The sequence below is a fragment of the Salmo salar genome, chromosome ssa06, assembly GCF_905237065.1.
Source record: "Salmo salar chromosome ssa06, Ssal_v3.1, whole genome shotgun sequence".
Classification (NCBI taxonomy): domain Eukaryota; kingdom Metazoa; phylum Chordata; class Actinopteri; order Salmoniformes; family Salmonidae; genus Salmo; species Salmo salar.
Window position 1 is genome coordinate 48530298 of NC_059447.1, and position 25522 is coordinate 48555819.

The following is a 25522-nucleotide window of genomic DNA, read 5'->3' on the forward strand; positions in this document are numbered from 1 at the left end:
TGAGACAGGCTGTTGCTTCTAGGATACAAAAATGACAGAAATGGGTTTTAGTCCTAGCAAGAAGGTCATGAATGTGGATGAGTGTCCAAAGAAAGGGCCATGCAATAGCCAAATACTCCCACACGGTTGGTGCTAAGAAGCCCTCATAATGCAGAGTGAGACATACCTCCAGAATGTAAGCTCACTCTCCATGAACTGGGTCATGTTCAGTAGAGCAAACGTGTCTCACCTGAATCCTGCAACATATTATTGTTAATAATGTACCTACCGAACACGGCTCCCTGGTGTGGTTGCCCCGAACAGTAGTAGTTGGCGCGGTGCTTCAACCTCAACCTTCTTGGAGCAGAAGTGGCTGGTGACTCCGCCAGAGATGCCACGGGCTGTTTGTCCAACACCAGGTTGAGTGTGAAATAATGGACTAACTTGGCAAATTTAAGAACCTATAAAACCCATTTCTTAATTACCCAGACAAGACTTTCGTTTGTGTTATGTAGTAAGTCTAGTTAACAATGTTTTGAATGGGATGAACTTTTTCAATAATGCATTTGTTTTCAGTTGCAAAATGTTCTGGCTATGATGTGTACTTTATTTTGTTTCACTGTATAAGGTGGCCTTTTACTCAGAAGCGATCACCAAGGCGCCCAAGCACACGAATTCACTTTTCCTTCTGATGCCTTCACCATGTTGGAGGTACATGGGAAAACCAGACGCTAAGAGGCTGGACACTGAGGAAATGGCTGCCAGAAACGTTATTTGGTTTAGCTACAGAGGCTCATATTATTGTTGAAATTCGGTAAAGGTTAGGTTATTTCAAGGTACAAGGATGACTAAAATGTTGTTTAATTTCTAAGTCAAATCTATATTTGTAGAGCCCGTTTACAGCAGCAGTTGCCAGTGCTTTGCAACCCTTGCCATCTCTCGCGGAAACCCAGAAACGTTGTTTGTGTAAATGAGTTTGATATAACCAACTGTTAATGATTTGTATGTAATTGATTTGCGACTAAATGTGGACTGTTAAGATAACACTTAAATCACCATTGAATCACACAGTGTATTGTTACATTGGCTGTATTAACATTTACAGCATAACTTGATTAAGACTCATTAAGCATTGCATTATTTTATAATGTTGCATTTTCGAAAAATGCGCTGGACAAACTACATACCTACAGCTCTCAAAGTTCGGTAAACAATACTTTCCTTTGGATATTTTGTCTTTAAATTACGAGCGGCTGGAGGACAAACCACAGATAAACCGTAGCTTTTTAAAAACCTGTTTTGCACTCCAATTGCAGTTACAGCCTGAATGCATCACTTGCCCCCATAGGCGCCATTCAGGGGATGACAAGTACTTGTCACTACACCATTATTTCCATGCTTGAGTTGCTGTGATCGAGCGTCGCATACCTAGGACACCAGATACAAAGTTCTCTTCTTATCGCACTGATGCGGCCAGGCCTCCATGCTCGCACCGTGAGTCTGGTTACAACAGTGCCTATGTATACTTGGGGATGCCTGCTGTTCATTAGATAAGACTGAAACGGGGAGGAATACCGGATTTCAATAACAAATGTCCTATTCCTCATTGTACCGCATTTCAAATAAATTGGAAAGACACGCCTTAGAAATCCGGGAGCAGGCAGGTGGATGGGGGGACTTCAACCTTGATGTGGAGCAGTTGAACATCACCTTTCCACCATGGTGCTAACTGTTGCAGAGTGCAACGCCAGAGGTTCAATGTTTGAGCAGAGATCCCTGGACAACACTCTTTGAAGACCTCAGGATGGAGGTGGCCTTCTCAGGACCGGTGGCTTTAAGGAGGTGGATTGTTAAATGCAGGCACACAATGCCCATTATGCACCAACAAATAGAAATGATGGTGAATTGTACTTTGTGTATATTTTTAGATCGTTTCATTATTTTGGAAGATGTATGATTACTTGCCAATTGCGTTTGATGTAGAGGAATGAGGGAAAATTGTTCTTAATAGTCCCGGTATGTGTTTGGTTGTCGTTTTGATGTTGATAGAGTTGAATACAAATCTGATGCTTTTGAAATCACCACAGAAAAGGTGGAAACAAGTGTACAACTTCACTACTTCAGCCTCGATCTACGCCTGGTCGCTTTCAGAGTAACGCTTTCCTCACTCTGCGCCTGCCTGGACGCTTGCACTGCTGGACATTGGTATGAACTGACTACGCCAAACTATGTGAATGGTTTCTCTCGTTAATGATTGCCCCGAAAGGAAATTTGGCAGAAACGTAGGGTGGACTCTGGAGAGCCCGGACTAGCATATATGGGGTTTGTGGTTTTGAAGCGTAAAGAAAAATGTTTAGATTATTTTTTGGGACGAGTGTCTGTTAATCAGGATGATTTAGTCCCACCCGTAGCAAAAGATTTCTGCAACCAGAAACAAGGGGTGAATAGTCTGTTTTTGTGCTTAATGAACACAACGGTTGTAGTGCACTAGCTCTGGTGAGAAGGATAAGAGAACTTCAGATCACTGTGGACTGCAGCAACCAAGAGCCCTGATGTTGGTGGGGTAAGGGTTGTTAACCACGAGCTTAGCTCATCAGTGATGAATAGAGGGCTAATGAATACATCAGACCGATGTTGAAAAAAATGTAAATAATTGATTAGTGGACTAATGAACCTCCCCCACTCGTTAGCTGTTACTGCCTGCTCACTTTTGTAAGAGCAGACTGGGATGGTCGTGAATCCTACAAACAAACCATGACCATCAAATATTTTCCCTTCCCCGGCTTGCAGCTTCCTCAAAACGCTGACTGGTTGGTTCTCAAACAATTACTTCCGATAACAGTCGTGTATGATACGGTTAACAAACCCGGGTTTCCTTGGAAATATTGGAGTTTGTTATAGTGTGCCAGATGGGCATGGTTTGGCACTTGGTGCTATTCCATTGGTTCTATGTGCTGGCAAGCTAATAAAAAATAGTGATAGCCACTTGTTTTGCAGGTCTCCTCCAAGAGTGTTTAATGGGACGATGATGCGCTGACGGTGAAGGTGGAGTCTGCTCGACTGAACCGTAACTGACTGACGGCCCCGATTCTGTGTCCACCCACAGCGATGATCGATCGGCCTACTTACACTTGCACTGTCAACTCCTGTGGCACCACCCAGGAAGGTAAAATGACTGTTACCCGGAGGTGATGGGAGTTGATAAAAGTGTATCAACAATGTGATGCTGTAGGAGAACGAAATCTCTTGTGAATGTAAACCCTGAGGAAGTTGAATGCCACGATTCTTCAGAGGATTTGAATATGAGTGATTTAATAAATGTAGCAGTAGATTTTTATATTGTTTTCTTCACCACTTGCTCATTACTTGTGCTTTCACTACACAGTGTGTCACGCCACTGCTTGAAGCGTTTAGCATCCTTTTAGGTTAAAGAATCTGTACTATGTGTAAATCACGCATATTGGCCTTCTCACAGCGCTGGACAAACGAGCCTTTTGCCTGAAAGATGAATGGTGATTAATGGTAGAATGAGACTCGCTCAGGTAAGCGGCGTGAAAATGATAATACTAGTATGTGCTATGGGTGATTAGGGTGTTTACGCAAGTATTAAAAGATAGATAAAGAGCTACGTGGACAAGTCTAGATGGTACCTGTGTTTTGTGCCACTGAACAGAATTTGGTTGTTCGCCCTGTAATCGACGCCCCGTATAACACGCTCTACCAGGAGGAGGACTATCCAGCAGTGAAATACTGAAACAGCCTTCTTCTGCACTTGAGGGGAGCTTGATTGAGGTTTGACTCAAGTGCGCTGATGCTTGACCACTGCTGGGCCACCCTCAACGAGGACACGACTTTCACCCCGTGGAATTCTACCATTAAGGTAACTGGTTGCTCTTTTGGGCCTCCACAAGTGTTAAGGTGAGTAAAAGATTTGGTTGAGCAGGCATTTACTTTCATATATCCCTCATCCGTAGGTCATGAGTGGTTATAATGGTTTGAGTATTTAAAACAATGTAGGCCGGTCTCTCACCAGATTTCACCCAATTTAATTACACTATGGGAGATTTAATGGGGCTTTCGAGACTGCTTTACATCACCATCAACAAAAGATGGAATTTCTCGCGAAGAAGAGAAGGGGTGTTCTGCTCAAGACACTTGTAGAATTCCTGTGTAAGATTGAAGCATTAGTTGGGTAGCTAATTAATTTTTAGCACATCACAGTGTTGGAAAATTAAATGATGAACAAAAAAAAAAAATAAAAAGTAATAACACTTTGATGTTGGTGCAGAAGAGGACAAAAATAAAAATAGGCACTTTGATAGGAATGTAATAAAGTGCAGGCTGTTAATTGACCAGATGTGCAAATGTTGTATGCTTGGGCTTTGAAGGAAAGTTAGCGTGAAATGGGCTACTTTTGTGAATTAATGAGGCAAAGTTAGACGCTGAAAGGGCCTATAGAAAATTGCCAGTAGTTGTGTTTGGTTTGAGGTATTGTACATTTTTGGAACAGTGAGTGATTTGGACATAGATATAAACACGCACGAAGAAGATAGAACCATGTGTGTGTTAGGTTAAGACATAGTTGGGTTACGTAAATTTCCACTATCTTTTTACCTCAATGTTATCCTTGTTTGCTAATTAGTGTTGTGAAAGATGGTATTTTAGAATGAAGATAATTTGCAGCATTTTGCCTTTTCCATTGGTTTTGGCGTTAATTAAATGCTCGCTAAAATAAAGAACAAACATAAAGTGATGGTTCAACGCTTCAAAATGAAGCATGGAAGGTATAAACTGAATAGATCAAGTGGTACATCCCAGAAGTTGATGCAATTTAATGTAATTTCCTGTACCTGGGGAATGAGCTAATGGGAGTGATAAACAGAACAAATAACACTATGTATAATTATGTAGAAATAAAAAATAAAAAAAGAATGGGTTAGTATGATTGGGTGAACTCAACAAGATGGAAAAATGGATTTTTAATGTTCATCATCTCAAGAATTAGAAATTAGTAACTATATTGAAAGATGACTTTTCTACATTTTAATGGACACTGTAACCTTTGGTAGATGGAAAAATTGGTTTTGGGGCATTTTTTTTAGGCAACTGGGATGGGTAGTGAGAGTAGTTTATTTGGTAAACAAACCATTCATTTGGGGGGGATGTAAACATCAAATCACTGCCTTGCTGCTGTTTAGAAATGGTCGCAAATCTAAATTTGAGACCTCTATTTTAATTCTGTTTCGAAGGCATATGTGGATACAAGGTTCATCTGTTTCGAGTAATCTCTGTGCAGCTGTTTACTAAATGGTAGCAGTGTGAAAAAGTTTAGGTTATATATAGGAAAAGGAACCACATGTGATGAAATGTATTTAGATTTGACACTTCAAGTGCAATTATATCATACTTCTGGCTTAAATCGTGTGAAAATGAGAAAGCTACATGAATAGACTGAAGTGGATTTGTATGGTGTGTATGTTTGTTCTTCACAAAATCCTTTACTATTATTGCAGTTAAACAAGAAACCTCAAAGATGCAAATTAAAAAGTGCGTCAAACTGTAATGCGCTCGGCCAAGTTATTTGTATAGTAGAGCTTACAGAAGACGTAGGAGTGAATGATGCATGGGGAGTGTAGAATTTAGATAGTGTGACCAATTTTTCGATAGCAGAAGAATTGCATGAAATTTTCAATTCAAATGATTGGGTTGTTGATGATAACGACTGTATATTCGGCAACTTCTTTTGGTTAAACAAATATTAGAGTAGTATTCTGAAGCCCTGGATCATTTAGATCTCACCGTAAATGCATTATGTCAATGTAATCGAATAAAAATGTTGGATGTAGAATTGTTTTTTTCAAGACAAAGGGAAAGTTAAAAAAGAATCCCTATTATACTTGGAGGGGAGAAGATACTTCTCCGTAAATGATGATCCTAAGGACAGTGGAGAGACCACCATAAGACTGCGTATACAAGGGGTGGGTTTAAGTGTGCCTAACTTAGTCCCCTCTCTACAGCTGGCAGCTGTGTGGAACCGAGTGATCATAGTGTGGTTTCACCCGTGGTAGTTGATGCCAGGTCCACTTCCCCTCACGACAAACGCTGATGTAGGTCCATATGTTTTCCTTCGCTGAGGATGCTGTGTGAGCCGAGGGGCCAGGTAACAAAGTTCACCCAATCTTGTTGGTTAATTTTGTTTGACTGGCAATCATCCCTTTAAAAATCTTTGATTCTTAGGTCTTTGTCATTGAGAGGGGGATTGAGATGCAGTACACTGGTGGCCCCGAGGGAAATGTGGCTCAGAAACCCCGGAAAGTTAGGCGGGCCTTGTTTTATGCTGTGACTGTGACATAAACGAAATCAATGGGTTTTCTCTTCAACAGGTAACGATACAGTCAAAGACCTCTTTGAGGAACATCATTTATATGTTTTCTGGATATTTTTCTGGGTGTAAAAATGTCTTGTTCTAACATGTAGATAAAGTGGTCCTGCTATAACAATTAAGTTGTGTTTACTTAGAACAGGAAACAACTTCTAACAGAGTTACCTAATGTATCTGAGGATTTAATACTTGACGGTATGTACTTAGGGAAGTAGGTGTATTGAGGATAATAATCTTGAGTAGATGGAATTGAAAATCCATGAGATAAGTGTTGGTAATACCAATTTCCGCCGAAAAGGTGGAAACAAAAGCTTCAATGTCAGCAGGAAGAACTGACTCAATGTTATAGCAGACGGTGGTTTGTCAGCAGGGCTGTGGTTGGATGGAGGCCCCTGGGAAACGCGGCAGCGGTGTTAATTTTAAGGAAATTAAGAACTCCCCTCCTGGATACCTCTCACTAGCTTGGTTTCCATCCAAATATGGACATTTTTTATTAATGATAGATGTAAGGATCTCGAATGGAAGAGTTGACTTCGTCACTACTTGTTTTTGTAAGAAGTGTTGACAATTGAATGTAGACTGCGTGTTTTAAAGTGTTTAAAATGCCATATGCACCACAGGTTCACAACCTCAGTGATCAGATTCAAAGAAACACCTAGGAACAGGGACCGTAAAGACATGTTCTTTCTCCTTTAAAAGTTATGCGACTTAGAGGTAACGCAGCCTCATTGCTCCAGACCAAATACAATTGGGGATTGGCCACATTATGCATTGGGGTCAAGTTTTGTTATGGTAAGACCAATCGCTCAAAGATGAATTTGATGAGAGGCACCCTTGGCTTTGGATATGCCCAACGAAGGTGACAAACAGATGGAAGGTGTCTTAACGGAAGTGAAGAAAATGTACAATGGAGAGGAATAGTTAATGCGTTATATTTTGTCAGTAAATTAGCTATGTAAAGGAGAATGAATGTGTCTTTTTAGGGATCTTGAGAAACAAAAAAAACCAGGCTGTTGTTGGTGAAACAGTGGTGATGTAAAGAATTTTAGTTGGCTAACTATTTACTGCTTAGTTGTGTGGGATTAAAAATGATTATGTAGCCGATCTTGCATGGGAAAAAAAAATATACAATCTATGAAGCCTAGAGTAGAATATATTGGCGGATGAATATTGTAGCTGGGTATATTGACTATATTACGGATCATGCGGTTAGTAATCAGATTCTTTTCAGTCATATCAAACGCCATTGTTTAAAATGATGCGAGGTATGCATGTATTAACATCAACCGTTTTTATGCCCCTGGGATATCAATGACGTACAATTGTGTAACATGCAAGAGACTCGGGAAATATGATGATTTGTAATTATATAGGAAGGGGGAAAACTCCTATGCATATCTGAGGACACCGGCTAGTATTTCAACCAGTGGAGAATATGAAATGCTTTATTGAAGTGTATTTATAATAATGCACAATTAAAAATGCAAGTTAATCTTAACACAGAGTTGCTGGATAGCAATCGAAGGTTAAAGATGAGGATCTGAAATTTTTGTTATGGGTAAAAATTGCGATAAAGATTAACTGATTGAAAAAATAAAGGTAGGAAATGATTAATGATCATGGATAGGAAAACAGAAATAGAAGATAAGAGGCTATGATTATGGATGACAGTGCTACCCTAATATTCTCTCAGCGAAATGTGATGACCGTCTCAAATCCTTAGGGGATAGGAAAGTTCTTACATCAAAACATACCTGCAGACGAGAGAGCATGATTAACATGGTAGTCATCTTAAATCAGGAGCAGTGAAATGTGCAAAACTGACCTTGGATCATTAACTTCCTGGGATTTAAATGTAAAGCATGTCTTAAAATACTGTTGAAATAATGGAGACATCTCACCTATGATCATTCGTGCGCTCCTCTGTAAGTAATTCAGATGCGAGGGGTTAACAAAACAGCTGATGGTAACTAGAGTGATTTAGTGGCTAAGAGAGAATTTTAAGCTGAAAAACAGAATTATCGAGGATAATGCTAACAGGTGTTAAGGCCACACAGATCCTTTTCAGGAGTGTACTGAAATATTTAAATATAGAGGCTGTGCTTTTCACCACTTACAGGTTATTATTAGGCCAACCCCTGAGGGAAATCATGACTTGGCAGCAACAGATAGTCAGTGGAAAATGGCTGTGCTTATGTGGAGCAATTAGTAATGAATTTATGGTATTTTGTAATTCATGCATGTGAGACAGGTTTATGTACAAACAAGACAGGGCAGACATGGGAGAAAAAAACAGAACAGTTAATTACTGGTTGTGGACACTTTAAGAATAAAGCCTCACTGCTAACTCTCAGGTCAGCCTGGCTCTGAAAGTAAAAGAAAACAATAACCGAGATATGACGCTTCAATCTAAAGAGACATGTATTTTTAGGATGTAAATACAGCCATGCGCTTTATGGAGATGCCATTAAGAAGGTGTCCGTCACACATCCTTTTGTGTGGGGCGGGAACAGTGCTTTCAGAAGAATTATTTGAAAAATAAAGGGTTTTGGTTTCTCGGCAAAAATGATCATAGCATATAAACTTTGCCGTGATTAACACAAAATATAAAAAAATAGATGTGCAGAAATTTTGACGCAACTGAAGACGTTGCCATCTCAAACACAAGAACAATTTAAGAAGAAGTTGGGCTAATAGGAACAGATGACATGACTTTACTAAAGAGTAGTCTAATAGCCGTACTAAACCTAACTACACACACAACCCTCATTCATTTAATAAACGGTGAAGTGAGGTAAGAGGAACAGCTTATAACCAAACTCACCCTGGGCCCTTAAAGTTAGATCCACTGCATTTCTTCATTGTTCTCTCTAATCAGGCACTGATCTAGACCCTGGGACACCAGGTGGGTGTAATTCATTATCAAATCAAATTTCTTTATATAGCCCTTCTTACATCCAAGCTGATATCTCAAAGTGCTGTACAGAAACCCAGCCTAAAACCCCAAACAGCAAGTAATGCAGGTGTAGAAGCACGGTGGCTAGGAAAAACTCCTAGAAAGACCAAAACCTAGGAAGAAACCTAGAGAGGAACCAGGCTATGAGGGGGTGGCCAGTCCTCTTCACAAAGGCGTTTGGTGGAGATTATAACAGACATGCCCAAGATGTTCAAATGTTCATAAATGACCAGCATGGTCAAATAATAATAATCACAGAAGTTGTCGAGGTGCAACAAGTTAGCACCTCAAGAGTAAATGTCAGTTGGCTTTTCATAGCCGATTATTGAGAGAGTCTTCCGCTCCTGCTTGTCTCTAGAGAGTTGAAAACAGCAGGTCTGGGACAGCAAGGAGTCATCATGCCAGGTAGTCCTGAGGCATGGTCCTAGGGCTCAGGTCCTCCCGAGAGAGAGAGAGAGGAAAAGAAGAAAGAATTAGAGAGAGAGCATACTTAAATTCACACAGGACAACGGATAAGACAGGAGAAATACTCCAGATATAACAGACTGACCTAGCCCCCGACACATAAACTACTGCAGCATAAATACTGGAGGCTGAGACAGGAGGGGTCAGGAGACACTGTGGCCCCATCCGATGATACCCCAGACAGGGCCAAATAGGCAGGATATAACCCCACCCACTTTGTCAAAGCACAGCCCCACACCACTAGAGGGATATCTTCAACCACCAACTTACCATCCTGAAGACAGGGCGAGTATAGCCCACGAAGATCTTCCGCCACGGCACAACCCAAGGGGGGCGCCAACCAGACAGGAAGACACCGTCAGTGACTCAACCCACTCAAGTGACGCACCTCTCCTAGGGGACGGCATGGAAGAACACCAGTAAGCCAGTGACTCAGCCCCTGTAATAGGGTTTAGAGGCAGGAGAATCCCAGTGAGAGAGGGGAACCTGCAGGCAGAGACAGCAAGGGCGTTCGTTGCTCCAGAGCCTTTCCGTTCATCCTTCACACTCCTGGGCCAGACTACACTCAATCACAGGACCCCCTGAAGAGATGAGTCTTCAATAAAGACTTAAAGGTTGAGACCCGAGTCTGCGCTCTCACATGGGTGGGCAGACCATTCCAGTAAAAATGGAGCTCTATAGAAGAAAGCCCTGCCCTCAGCTGTTTGCTTAGAAATTCTAGGGACAATTGGGAGGCCTCGCGTGCTTGACCGATGACGTGCGTAGAAGGTATGTGCAGGACCAAATCGGAAAGATAGGTAGGAGCAAGCCCATGTAATGCTTTGTAGGTTAGTAGAAAACCTTGAAATCAGCCTTGCCTTAACAGGAAGCCAGTGTAGGGAGGCTAGCACTGAGTAATATGATCAAATGTTTTGGTTCTAGTCAGGATTCTAGCAGCCGATGTTTTTTAGCACTAACTGAAGTTTATTTAGTGCTTTATCCGGGGTAGCCGGAAAGTAGAGCATTGCAGTAGTCCAACCTAGAAGTAACAAAAGCATGGATATATTTTTGCATCATTTCTGGACAGAAAGTTTCAGATTTTTGCAATGTTACGTAGATGGGAAAAAGCTGTCCTTGAAACAGTCTTGATATGTTCTTCAAAGAGAGATCAGGGTCCAGAGTAACGCCGAGGTCCTTCACAGTTTTATTTGAGACGACTGTACAACCATCAAGATTAATTGTCAGATTCAACAGAAGATCTCTTTGTTTCTTGGGACCTAGAACAAGCATCTCTGTTTTGTCCGAGTTTAAAAGTAGAAAGTTTGCAGCCATCCACTTCCTTCTGTCTGAAACACAGCGTCTAGCGAGGGCAATTTTGGGGCTTCACCATGTTTCTTTGAAATGTACAGCTGTGTGTCATCCGCATAGCAGTGAGAAATTTAACATTATGTTTTCGAATGACATCCCCAAGAGGTAAAAATATATAGTGAAAACAATAGTGGTCCTAAAACGGAACCTTGAGGAACACCGAAATGTACAGTTGATTTGTCAGAGGACAAACCATTCAGAGGCAAACTGCTATCTTTCCGTTGCAGATGAGATCTAAACCAGGCCAGAACTTGTCCGGTAGAGCAATTTGGGTTTCCAATCGCTCCAAAAGAATGTGGGTGATCGATGGTGTATCAAAAGCAGCACTAAGATCTAGGAGCACGAGGACAGATGCAGAGCCTCGGTCTGATGCCATTAAAAGCGTCATTTACCACCTTCACAAGTGCAGTCTCAGTGCTATGATGGGGTCCAAAACCAAGAGGCTGAAGCGTTGCCAGTATATGTTGTTTGTCTTTAGGAAAGCGTGAGGTTGCTGCGTAAACAGCTTTTTCTGGAGAGGAATGAGTTTGATATAGGCGATTCGTTTTTATATTTTCTGGGTCAAGATTTGGCTTTTCTCAGAGAGGCTTTATTACTGCCACTTTTAGTGAGTTTGGTACACATCCGGTGGTTAGAGAGCCGTTTATTATGGCTTCAACATAGGAGGGCCAAGCACAGGAAGCAGCTCTTTCAGTAGTTTAGTTGGAATAGGGTCCAGTATGCAGCTTGAAGGTTTAGAGGCCATGATTATTTTCATCATTGTGTCAAGAGATATAGTACTAAAACACTTTAGTGTCTCCCTTGATCCTAGGTCCTGAGCAGAGTTGTGCAGACTCAGGACAACGAGCTTTGGGAGGAATACGCAGATTTAAAGAGGAGTGCGTAATTTGCTTTCTAATGATCATGATCTTTTCCTCAAAGTTCGTGAATTTATTGTCCGCGAAATTGGAAAGGCATCCTCTTGGGGAATGCTGCTTTTTAGTTAGCTGCTGAGCAGTATCAAAAAGAAATTTCGGATTGTTCTTATTTTCCTCAATTATCAGTTAGAACAGAAAACCAGCAGGCTCATGAGGGGCAGCTTTCCCAAACTTGGTGTGCATTTAGGTTTTGTCCTAACACTACAACAGCTGATTCAGATTAACAAAGCTTGATGATTAGTTGATTATTTTGAATCAGCTTTGTGAGCTAGGGGAATAAAAAGAAAATGTGCAGCCCTTTGGGGGTTCAGGTGACTGAGGTGGGAAGCCTTTGTCATAGGGTAAAGTAAGCAGAATAACCCTGGGCTGTAGGCTACACCTTAATCAAATATTAGATTCTGTAGCTGTGTATTTCATCAAAAAGATTCTGTTCTACAATGTAAATTGTTTCCTGGCTCAGGGTAAGTAGTAGCAGGCCTAGAAGAGTCTTATGCGACGCAAACATTTGAGTTGTCTTCTTCCTCCTTTTAATCAATCAATCATGGAATTTGTCAAAATGCCTTACAGGTTGTTTTGCCTATTGATGGCAGCTGTGGGCATAAAGACCACAACAGACGCCTTCTATAAGTATGCATTTTGACCCTGCAAATTCAAGCACTAAGCGTTTGACAATATCTTTTTAGATTTTTAACAAGCTTTCCCATTCCAGAGTGACCTCAAATGCTGAATGCCTTGGTAACGTTATTCTCGCCTGAGTGTAGCTCCTCTTTTTGAAGAGTTCGACGCTGTCTTCAGTGAGAGTTTGTCTCGTATGATTCTCTTTCTCTCCTTTTCATAATTCCATGGATTGATATTGTTTGTCAACTGTTGTGTTTACACCATCTCCATCCCTTCCTTCCAGATGCACACACAAATCATAAAACCTGACGCCTGGCCTTGCTACTCAGTGTGGATTCAGCTTTAAATTTGACCCAATGGGGAATGCCATATCTTTTGCTACTCTTCAAAACTGCTTTTCCCAGACCATGGTAACCCTAAGCACTGTAGTGTTTGCTCTAACTTCAAATGCGGACAGTTTGGCTTTCAGTGTCACCTGCAATTGCAACCCGTGTGTGTAACAACGTCATTTTATTTAACCTTTGACACGGAGTCATGCTGAGGCCAGGCTCTTTTACAGATGAGCCCCTGTATACACAAAGATACAAGTCAATATTTGCATCAATAGATGAAATAATTGAAAACAAACACTTTCTTCAGTAAAAGGTCCTCAATCAGCCTGAGTTGCCGTAGAGCATGGAGGTTATTAGAAGTACGGTGCCAGAAACATTTAAGCAGTTTTACTTAACTCTGTGGATCTCCATAGTTAGCCACCCCTGAGACTGGGTCTGGTATCTCTTACTTCTAAGTTAACGATGAAGTAAGTGTACAGCAGAAGTTTATGGAGGGCCAGCCAACTTTCTGATACGAGACTGCAGTGATGTGTACTACTGAGCTCTTCTCCTGTAGTGTTTCAATACAGTGGCAGCTGCATTCGATATAGCCACAGTCTCTAACTTTGCATGAATGTCCCAACTGAATTATTTGTTTTCTGCTATATAATGAGGCTTTTTTTTTTTTTCCCCCTTAATTTTAGGATGATAAGATGTTCAGCTTGGTCATGCAGTTCAGGCTGCCAGGAAACCACATGACTGAAGACCCTGTGTATAGAGTGGGCAAAACCTGTAGCTGGCACACCCCTGGACCTCCGAGAGATTCTGTGCGACCACGCAACTACATGAGAGGCAAGTGAGCAGAGCATGCCCCCAACGGAGATGTTTACAGTGGAGCTTAAATGATCTGTCTAGAGCTACGAATTGTCCAGTGTTTTCATTTCTTCTGTGTCTTGACCGTCTCTCAATTCCCCTCTCGTCAAAATGCGACATAGGACAACTTTAGCGGCGAGGAATCTTGGCCTATTCTCAGTGCATTTAAGGAGGCGAGCGAGTGGACAGATTACGTTCCTATTGTATGGGAGGGGAGAAAATGCATAAGGAATAATGGCCTTTCTTCTCTAGGTGTCTGTCAGAAGGACTCTTCCAGACATCCAAACCGTCCCTGAACAGCCCACTGGAGGCCCGAAAGCAAGGAGAGGAGCTGAGGTAGCCATGTTTCTGTAATTTCACTACAAAATGACAGGATGGCGCTAAACAAAATGTGCGTTTGTTTAATTCACGTTTCCATTTCCTGAGACAGGCTGTTGCTTGAGGATACAAAATGACAGCAGTCGGTTTTTAGTCCTAGCAAGAAGGTCATGAATGTGGATGAGGTCCAAAGAAAGGGCTATGCAATAGCCAACACTCCCACACGGCTGGTGTTAAGAAGCCCTCATAATGCAGAGGAGACATACCTCCAGAACGTAGCTCACTTCCTCCATGAACTGGGTCATGTTCAGTAGAGCAAACGGCGGCCCTACCTGAACTCTGCAACATATTGTTAATACGGTGTGCCCTACTGAACACGGCCCTGGTGTGGTTGCCCCTGAACAGGTAGCTGGGGTTCGATGCGGGTGCTCTCAACCTCAACCTTCTTTGAGCAGAAGTGGCTGGTGACTCGCATAGATGCCACGGCTGTTTGTCCAACACCAGGTTGAGTGTGAAATAATGGACTAACCCGGCAAATTTAAGAACCTATAAACCCATTTCTTAATTGGCTCCAGACAAGACTTTCGTTTGTGTTATGTAGTGTTCAGTTGGGACAATGTCTTTGAATGGGATGAACTTTTTTTCAATAATGGCACATTTGTTTTTCAGTTGCAAAATGTTCTGTTATGATGTGCACTTGGCTTTTGCTCACTGCAGGGGCAGTGGCCTTTACTCCAGAAGTGATCACCTGGTACATGCCCAAGCACATATCGACCCACTTTTCTCCTCTGATGCCTTCACCATGTTGGAGGTGTACATGGGAATTGACGCTAAGAGGCTGGACACTGAGGAAATGGCTGCCAGAAACTACTGGTTTTAGTCACAGAGGCTCATATTATTGTTGAAATTCCGGTGGGGCGGTTGGCGGCTATTTCAAGGTCAGCGTTGGATGACTAAAATGTTCCTGTTTAATTTCTAAGTCAAATCTATTTGTAGAGCCCTTTTACAGCAGCAGTTGTCAGTGCTTTGCAGTAACCCTTTGCCATCTCTCATGGGTAAACTCCTAGAAACGTTGTCTTGTGTAAAATGTTTCTTATTGAGCAATTGTCTGCTTAATCAGGCTAATATACAATGGATCGGTGGGTGTGTATACAGCCTGACACATTGGATTGCAAAATCGTGTGAATGTTGCATAAAATTACATTTTAAACATACTCTAACGCTTGAAATTTGGGACCAATATCCACACTAAAGTATTGTTTACCAGGCTTTTTAGGGAGCCGGTAGCTTTGCCACTGGCAACTGAATGCAAGCAACGCTCGGTTACACTCGGCTACTGTTTACATTCGTGTACGTGCTTTGAAAATGCAAGTTGACAACCATATACCTACCAGCTCTCTAAAGTCTGGTAAACAATACTTTCCTTAGATATTTTGTCTTTAAATTACGAGTTGGCTGGAGGACAAACCACACAGATAACCGGGTAGGCTTTTTTAAAAACCTGTTTTGGCACTCCAATTGTGTATTACAGCCTGAATGCATCACTGCCTCCCTTACAGAGCCATATTCAGGATAGACAAGTACTTTGTCACTTACACCATTGAGCCCATGCTTGGAGTTGCTGTGGATCGAGGAGGTCGCACACGAGGACACCAGATACAAAGTCCTCTTCCCTATCACAACACCTCGATGGCGACAGGCCTCCACAAGTTCGCAACTGTGAGTCTGGTTTAGTTAAATGGTGCCTATGGTAATTTGGGGATGCCTGGGTTGTTCATTAGGCACAAGACTGAAACGGGAGGCATACCGGACTTCTCCAATAACAAATGTCCATTTCGACTTCCATTGTACCGCATTTCAAAATGTTTGCCAATGAACAGACACGCCCTTAGACACGGTTCCTGAGCAGGCAGTGTTTGTGCTTGAGTTGGGGGGACCTTCAACCTTGATGTGGAGCTGCTGAACATCACCCTTTCCCACCATGGTGCTAACTGTTGCAGAGTGCAACGCCAGAGGCTTCAATGTTCAGGAGCAGAGATCCCTGGACAACACCTTTGAAGACCTTCAGGATGGAGGTGGTGCCCTTCTCAGACCCGGTGGTCTTTAAGGAGGTGTGTTTCTGTTAAATGCAAAGCCACACGCTACATGCCCTAATAAGTGGGCCACCAACAAAATAGAAATGATGGTGCAAATGTACTTTGTATCCCTCATTTACTCAAGTGTTTCCATTATTTTGGCAGTTGTATGCATTCACTTGCCAATAGTGCTTGATTTAGAGGAATGAGGGCAACATTGTTTTAATAGTCCCCATATGTGCTTGGTTGTCACTTGATGTTGACTAGAGTTCTGTTACAACAATGATGCTTTAACTTCACTACGAGAAAGGGTGGAAACAAGGTGTCACAACCTTCACTCTTCAGCTGATCTACGGCCTGGTCGTTCTTTCCAGAGCACGCTCCTTTCTCTCACTCTGCCGTTGTGGACGCTGTACTGCTGGACATTGGTATGTAACTGGACTACGCCAAACTACTGTTGAATGGTTTCCTCTCGTTAATGATTGCCCTGAAAGGAAATTGGCAGTGAAAGCCACATGGTGGACTTGAGAGCCCAACTAGCCATACTGTAGGCTTTTTCCTACGTCGTCTCTACAAAGAAAATGTTAAGCTTTAGAGTATTTGGACCCAGTGTCCTGTTCCTGATTTTCCAGGATCGTGTTTATTCAGTCCCACCGTAGCAAAAGATTTTGCAACCGAAAACAAGGGTTTCTTCTTGGACAAGTTCAAGTCCTGTTTTTTGTGCTTAATGAACACAACCCTGTTTGTCCTTGTAGTGCCACCCTCAGTCACTAGCAACTGTGATCAGGAGAACTTCCACATCACTGTGGACTACAGCAACCAAGAGCCCTTTTTCGTGGTCTTGGTTGGCAAGCGGTTGCTTAACCATGAGCTTGCTCAACAGTATTTAACAGAGGCGACGAAGACTTCACCATCACGTTGCCCTTCTCTTCGCCGGACGCAGTGTTTGAGGTCGATGCTCTCCCGAAACATGTTAACCTAAATTGCTGCAGCTAGCCTCGCTTTCCTTACCCTGTATACAATATTGACTAATGAACTCTCCCACTGGTTCCCAGTCGGTTCACTGGTCCTCTGTCAGGAGCAGACTGGATGTGGCTCTGTTGAATCCTTACAACAACATGACCATCAAATACTTTTCCCTTGGCTTGCAGCTTCCTCAAAACGCTGACTGGTTGGTTCTCAAACAATTACTTCCGATAAATAGTCGTATGACATGGTTACCAAACCTGGGTTCCTTGGAAATACTGAGTCTAATAGTAGAGCAGATGGGCATGGTTTGCACTTTTGGTGCTATTCCATTGGTTCTACTGTGCTTGGCAAGCTCAATTAACACAGAATCCAGGTCTGATAGCTACATGTCTTTTGCCCCCTCCAAGAGTGTTTCTCTAATGGGACGATGACTACGCTGACGGTGAAGGTGGAGTCTGCTCCCAATCTGAACCCCGGTCAACTGACCCTGAGCGACCCCGCCTGTGGTCCCACCTACAGCGACGATCGCTTCGCCTACTTCCACTTCACTGTCAACTCCTTGTGGCACCACCAGGAAGGTAAAATGACTATTACCCTGAGGTGATGGGTACTGTATTTACGGACTGTTTGCTTCTGCAGGCTGTAATAAGTCAATTCCCCTCTACTACATAGTTTATCAACAATGTGATGCTGTATGAGAACGAAATCTCCTTGCCAGATGAACTTGAGGTGAAGCTGAATGCCACGACGTCTTCAGAGGACGAATATCAGTGAGTGCATTACGCATCACAATTGTAGCTATTAGATTTTTATAGTTGTTTTTCTTCCTTCACCAATTGCTCAATACTTGTGCCTCTACTACCAGTGTGTCCACTCCACTGCTTGAAGTTGCCTACATCCCTCTTTTTTAGGTTAAAGGGTTTCCTGCTACTATGTGGTCAACATCACTCGCAGACATTGGCCTTCCTCACCAGGCCGCGTGACAACGAGCCTTTGCCGAGACTGGGACGGGTCGACTAATGGTCAGAATGAGACCCGCTCAGGGTAAGCGTGCACAAATATGATATATTACTAGTAGCGTTTGCTATAAGTGATTAGTGTTCATCGCGGCACAACAGGATATGATAAACGCAAGCCTTTCTCAATGGACAAGTTCAGATGGTACCTCGCTGTTTTGTGCCCACTGAACACGACCCCGGTTGTCTCGTCCTGTGTTCCAGACGCCTCGTATAACACGCTTCTACCAGGAGGAGGACTATCCAGTGGTGAAATACCTGAAACAGCCTCTGCACTTTGAGGTGGAGCTGACCAGGTCCTCTGACCCCCAAAGTTGCGCTGATGCTTGACCACTGCTGGGCCACCCTCAACGAGGACCACACTCCCGACCCGGTGGAATCTCATCATTAACGGGTAACTTGTTGTTTTTGGGCCTAAACAAGTGTTATTCCACAGGTGTGGTTCCTGGAGTAATTAGCAACCGATCATGCTTGGCAGGCCATTTACTTTGGCTACCGTGGCTATGCCCCCATCCGTAGGTCATGAGTGGTCACAATGGTTTGAGCATTAAAACAATGTATGCGGTCTGTCACCAGATCTCCACCCAATTTAATTAACACGTATGGGAGATTCTGGCGTGGGGCCTGAGACGGCGTTTCACATCACCATCAACAAAAGATGGAATTTCTCGTGGAAGAATGGTGTTGCGTTCAAGACACTTGTAGAATCTATGCCAAGGTGCATTGAAGCTATTGTGGTTCGTGGTGGCCCTATTAACCATTTTTTACGCGTGCGATCACATGTTTGTTATCACTGAGGGGTCCCTGCAGCGTACCATTGGAACAGAACGTATGATGCAACAACGACTCTAAACCGCATTGTCTGAATAAAACGTTAAGTACATTATACTTACGGTATGCTACAGTAGAAAGGACAATGCGTTACACAGAAAATAAGGCACTTTGATAGGAATGCAATAAATGTGCCAGGCCTGTTCTGACTAGATGTGCAAATGTCTGTATGCTTGGGCTTTCTCTTGAAGGAAAGATTTGGCGCTCGTGAAATGGGCTACTTTTGTGAATTAATGAGGGCAAAGTTAGACGTTGAAAGGGCCTATAGAAAATTGCCAGGTAGTGTGCTCTTGGTTTGAGGTCATCTGTCCACATTTTGGAACAGTGAGTGCATTCTGACATCACGTGCATAAACTAAACTCCCACTGGGGCGACTGTTGAAGATATTTGGAACTCGCGTTGAAAAGGTTAAGACACTATGTTGGCGTTACCTGTACCTACACCTTTTACTCAATGTTATCCTCTTTGGTTTGCTACAGTTCAGTGTTGTGCCGAACTGATGGTCAGTCGAATGGAAATCAAGAGCGGCTGGCAAGCTTAGCTTGCCTTTCCGATTGGTTTTGGGTTGAATTGTGACCTCTTGCGTTTTAAAACAGTTATTGCACTAAACATAAAGGATGGTTCACACGCCTATGCAGCATGGAAGTTAATGTTTGAAACTGAATAGGATCAGTTGAAAGGATCCCCAGAAGTTGATGCCACTTTCAATGTAATTCCCTGTACCTGGGGAATGAGCTAATTTGGGAGTTGCTAAACATGAACAAATACCACGGTCAAGTGTGGCAGCATCTTGCTAGCTAAAAAAATGTTACAGCACAGTACTCAAAAGAGTAGCTGGCTGGGTTTGTCATAAGCATTGATTTGGGTGAGCACTTGCCAACAGATGGAAACCGCTGGCCTATTTTTAACTTTGCCATCTTATCTCAAGAATTGAAATTGGGTAACTATATTGAAAGATGACTTTTCTACATTTTAATGGACACCGCAACCTTTGGTAGATGGGCAAATGACACTTTATTTTGCGGGTGCCTTTTCAGTAACTGGATGCAGTGTAGTGAAGCAACTTTATTGGTCAAAACCATTCATTTGGGGATCGGGTTTGCAAAACGCTATCAAATCATGCAATTTTGCCGTTTTTAGGAAATGGTCGCAAAAACTTAAATTTGGCACCCCTATTTTAATTTGCTCCAGCGGCCATGTGGACACAAGGCTCATCTGTCACGGGAGTAACTTTGCAGCTGTTTACTAAATGGTAGCAGTGTGAAAATGTTTTGTATATCATAGGAAAAGACACCACATGCATGAAATGGGCAGTTCAGATTTGTCACTTCAAGTGCAACTATATCATACTTGGCTTAAATCGTTGTGCAAAATCCTGAGAAAGCTCTGGCCATCGTCTGTCAGATCAAGTGGATTTGTACTGGTGTGGGCGTTTGTCTCTCTTCACAAATCCCTTTTGCTAATATCTGGCAGTTAAACAAGAAACCTCCCAAAGATGCAAATGAAAAAGTGTGCCTAAACTGTCAATGCGTCCGGTTACTTTGTATAGTAGAGCTGCTCCCTTCACAGAAGTCCTCCACGTGTGAATCCGATGCGCGTGGGTGTAGAATTTATTTTGTGTGACCAATTTTTCCGACGAGCGGAAGAATTGCATGAAATTCTTAATTCAAATGATTGCGTTGTTGATGATACCGACTGTATATTCGGCAACTTTTGGTTAAACCACGATCAATATTCAGGTAGTCTGACCATTCTGGATCATTTAGATCTCACCACATGAGAATGCATTCATGTCAATGTAATTGAATATACATGTTGGATGTAGAATTGTCTTTTTTCAAGACAAAGGGAAAAGCCTGTTAACAAAGACATTCCTTTAGTTCATACTGGAGGGGAGAAAGAACCCACTTCTCCTGTAAATTGATCTGGATCCTCACAGGACAGTCGTGACACCACCATAAGACTTCGTACACAAGGCGGTTGGGGTTTACAGCGTTTTCTTGTGCCTAACTTAGTCCCTCTCTCTACACTGGCAGCTGTGAGAACCCGGAGGATCCATACCGTGTGGTCTTCCACCCGGTGGTAGCTGATGCCAGGGTCCACTTCCCCCCTCACGTCAAAGCGCTTTGAGGTCCATATGTTTTCCTTCGCTGAGGATGCGGTTGAGCCGAGGGGCCAGGTAACAAAGTTCACCCAATCTTTATTGGTTAATTTTGTTTGACTGGCAATCATCCCTTTTTTAAAATCTTTGATTCCTAGGTCTTTGTCCATTGTGACGTGGTCATCTGTGATGCCAGTAGTCCCACTGGTGGCCCCTGTAGTGGACAATGTGTGAATCAGGACAACCCGAAAAGAGGTCGGGTCTTGTTTTATGCTTTTCAGACCCTGTCAGACCATAACTGAACTAATGGGTTCTCTCTCTCTCTCTCAACAGGTCAACGACATGTCAAAGACCTCTTTGAGGAACATCATTTATATGTTTCTTCTGGATACATTCTTTGGGTGTAATGTCTTGTTCTAACATGTCAAATAAAGTGTTCTATATAACAATTAAGTTTGCTTTACTTGCGCGGGCAACAATCCTAACCGTTGGAGCTACCTTAATTGTATCTGATTTGCATTTAACACCACGGCGCATGTACTTTAGTGGACGTAGTAGGCTTGTCATCTGACGTGTATCAATCAACCCTTTTGTAAGCATGGAACTCTGAACCATCCACCGGAGATAAGTGTTGCACACTAATTTCCCGTCTAGGACAAACAATAGGTGTGAAAACAAAAGCTTTCCAATGTCCAGTAGGAAGAACTGACTCAATGTTATAGCAGATGGGTGGTTTGCCAGCAGGGCTGTGGTTGGATGCAGGCCCCAGGGAGCTCAGCGGCGGTGTTAATTTTCAACTGAAATTACAACTTTCCTTGATACCTCTCACTAGCTTGGTTTCCATCCAAATATGGACATTTCTTTATTAATGATATGCATGTCAATCTCAAATGGGAAAGAGCTTGACTTCATCACTACTTGTTTTTGTAAGAAGTGTTGACAAGCTGAATGTACCGAGCTGTCTGTTTTTTAAAACTACCCATGCATATGCCACCACAGGTCTCTTCACAATCTCAGGATCAGATTCAAAGAAACACCTTACGGAACAGCGGGACTGTGAAGAGACAGTGGTTCCTCCTTTAAAAGTTGCGGGACTTAGAGGTACCCAGCTTCCAAATTGCTCCAGACCACCACAAGGGGGAGTTGGCGCACTCATTATGCATTTGGGTCCCAAGGTTTTGTTATGACCAATCGTTCCAAAGACGAATTTTGACGCGAGCCACCCTTGCCTTGTGGCGTTCAACGGAAGCTGGCTGACAAAACAGATGGAAGGTGTCTTAACGAAGTCAAGCAAATGTACAATTTGAGAGGAATATGTTAATGTGCGTCTATATTTTGTCAAAGGTAAATTAGCTAGTGTTAGGAGAATGAATTTGTCTTTTTAGGGACTCCTGAGAACCAGCAAACCAGGCTGTTGTCTTGTGAAACAGTGGATGTAAAGAATCTAGCTGGCTAACTATTTACTTGCTTATTGTGTCGGATTAAAAATGACTATGTAGCCGATCTGGGTATGGACCCTAAAACGTAAAGTTCATACCAATCTATGAAGCCTAGAGTAGAATATATTGTGCCAAGGATGCAAGTCCCCATATTGTAGCCTGTACATTGACTATATTCACTGATCATGTGCGGTTCAGGTATGACAGATTCTTTTTCAGTCATATCAAACGCCATTGTTTAAATGATGCGGTGTCTGCATGCATGTATTACACTTCAACTGTTTACTGCTCCTGGGATATCAATGATTACACATTGTGTAACTGTGCAATAGACTAAACATGATTGATTTGTAATTCATATAAAGGGGGGGAAAACCCTATGCATATCTGAGGACACCGGCTAGTATTTCAACCAGTGGAGAATATGAAATGCTTTATTGAAGTGTATTTATAATAATACAATTAAAATGCAAGTTCAATCTTGGGGGCCAGAGCGTTGGACTAGTAACCGGAAGGTTGCAAGATCGAATCCCGAGCCGACAAGGTAAAAAATCTGCCCTGAACAAGGCCGTCATTAACTGACTTGCCTAGTTAAATAAAGGTAGGCAAATCTGGTACTTCAATGCACGTATGGTGTGCATTAGAAGACGAGGTAAGAACAGCTGCAGACGGCATATGATTCATGGATGACAGTGCTACCCTAATATTCTCTCAGCGCAATTGTGATGACCTGTCTCCCTAACCTTGGGGGGCCAGTGACGGGACTGGCTTCCTCTCACATCAAAACATACCTGCAGACGAGAGAGCATGATTAACATGGTCAGTCATCTTAAATCAGGAGGTGAAATGCAAAACTGACCTTGGATCATTAACTCTGGGATTTCAATGTAAAGCATGTCTTTAATAATACTTTGTGTTGACTCAATCAAGTGACATCTCACCTATGATCATTCTGTGCCCTCTGTCAGCCAGTTCAGATGCGGGAGGGGTTCACCAAAACAGCTGATATAACCTAGAGGATTTAGTGGCTACAGAGTACTTTAAGCTGAAAAACAGACCCACGAGGATAATGCCAACAGGTGTCTGCGTACACACAGTATCTTCTTTCAGAGTGTACCTGAAATATTTAAATATAGAGGGCTGTGTTTCTCACCACTTGGTTATTGTGAGGCTAACCCCAGGGAAATCATGACTTGGCAGCAACAGATAGTCCAGTGAAAATGGCTGTGTTTATGTGGAGTAAATTAGCAGCTGACATCTTAAGGGTTTTGTAATTCATGCATGTGAGACAGGTTCCATGTACAACAAGACAGGCAGACATGGAGAAAAAACAGAACAGTTTAATTACCTCTGGTTATGGACACTTTTTATGCCAGCAATAAAGCTTCCACTGCCTGGTCCTCAGGTCAGCTCGCTCTCTGAAAGTAAAGAAAACAATAACTGAGATATGACCGTTCAATCTAAAGCAGCACATGTCATTTTTTAGGATGCGTCAATACAGCCCAGTGCCGCTTACCTGAGATGCCATCTTCGTAGGTGTCCGCTTTGACATCCTTTTGTGTCGGGCGGGAATGTGCTTTCAGAAGAATTATTTGAAAATAAAGGTTTTGCTCTCGACACAAATGTACCTCCATAGCATATAACAATTTGCCTGTGATTAACCACACCTTCATACAAACGTGCTACTGTATGCAGAATTCTTGACGCGCAACTGAAGACGCTGCCCTATCCTGCCAGCACGCCCACAAGCGAGCCATTCGGTTGTGCTAATAGTTGGGCTAATAGCTGAACAATAGACTATTCGACCTTTACTAAAGAGTAGTCTAATAGCCGAGCTAAACCCAACTACACACACAACCCCTCATTCAATTACTCAAACGGTGAAGTGTGAGGAGCAGGAACAGCTATAACCCTCAAACTCACCTCTGGGCCTCAAAGCCAGATCCACTGCATTTCTTCATTGTTCTCCTCTAATCAGGCACTGATCTAGACCTGGGACACCAGGTGGGTGTAATTCATTATCAAATCAAATTTCTTTATATAGCCCTTCTTACATCAACTGATATCTCAAAGTGCTGTACAGAAACCCAGCCTAAAACCCCAAACAGCAAGTAATGCAGGTGTAGAAGCACGGTGGCTAGGAAAAACTCCCTAGAAAGACCAAAACCTAGGAAGAAACCTAGAGAGGAACCAGGCTATGAGGGGTGGCCAGTCCTCTTCTGGCTGTGCGGGGTGGAGATTATAACAGGACATGGCCAAGATGTTCAAATGTTCATAAATGACCAGCATGGTCAAATAATAATAATCACAGTAGTTGTCGAGGGTGCAACAAGTTAGCACCTCAAGAGTAAATGTCAGTTGGCTTTTCATAGCCGATTATTGAGAGTATCTCTTCCGCTCCTGCTGTCTCTAGAGAGTTGAAAACAGCAGGTCTGGGACAGCAAGGAGTCATCATGCCAGGTAGTCCTGAGGCATGGTCCTAGGGCTCAGGTCCTCCGAGAGAGAGAGAGAAAGAAAGAAAGAATTAGAGAGAGCATAGTTAAATTCACACAGGACACCGGATAAGACAGGAGAAATACTCCAGATATAACAGACTGACCCTAGCCCCCGACACAAAACTACTGCAGCATAAATACTGGAGGCTGAGACAGGAGGGGTCAGGAGACACTGTGGCCCCATCCGATGATACCCCGGACAGGGCCAAATAGGGCAGGATATAACCCCACCCACTTTGTCAAAGCACAGCCCCCACACCACTAGAGGGATATCTTCAACCACCAACTTACCATCCTGAGACAAGGCGCGAGTATAGCCCACGAAGATCTCCGCCACGGCACAACCCAAGGGGGGGGCGCCAACCCAGACAGGAAGACCACGTCAGTGACTCAACCCACTCAAGTGACGCACCCCTCCTAGGGGACGGCA

The 25522-nt window shown here is 42.9% G+C and overlaps 1 pseudogene; it reads left to right on the forward strand.

The window, feature by feature from the left end:
- Window positions 1–12966: 12966 nt before the first annotated feature.
- LOC123743329 (uncharacterized) lies at window positions 12967–21607 on the forward strand (annotated as a pseudogene).
- The last annotated feature ends 3915 nt before the right edge of the window (window positions 21608–25522 follow it).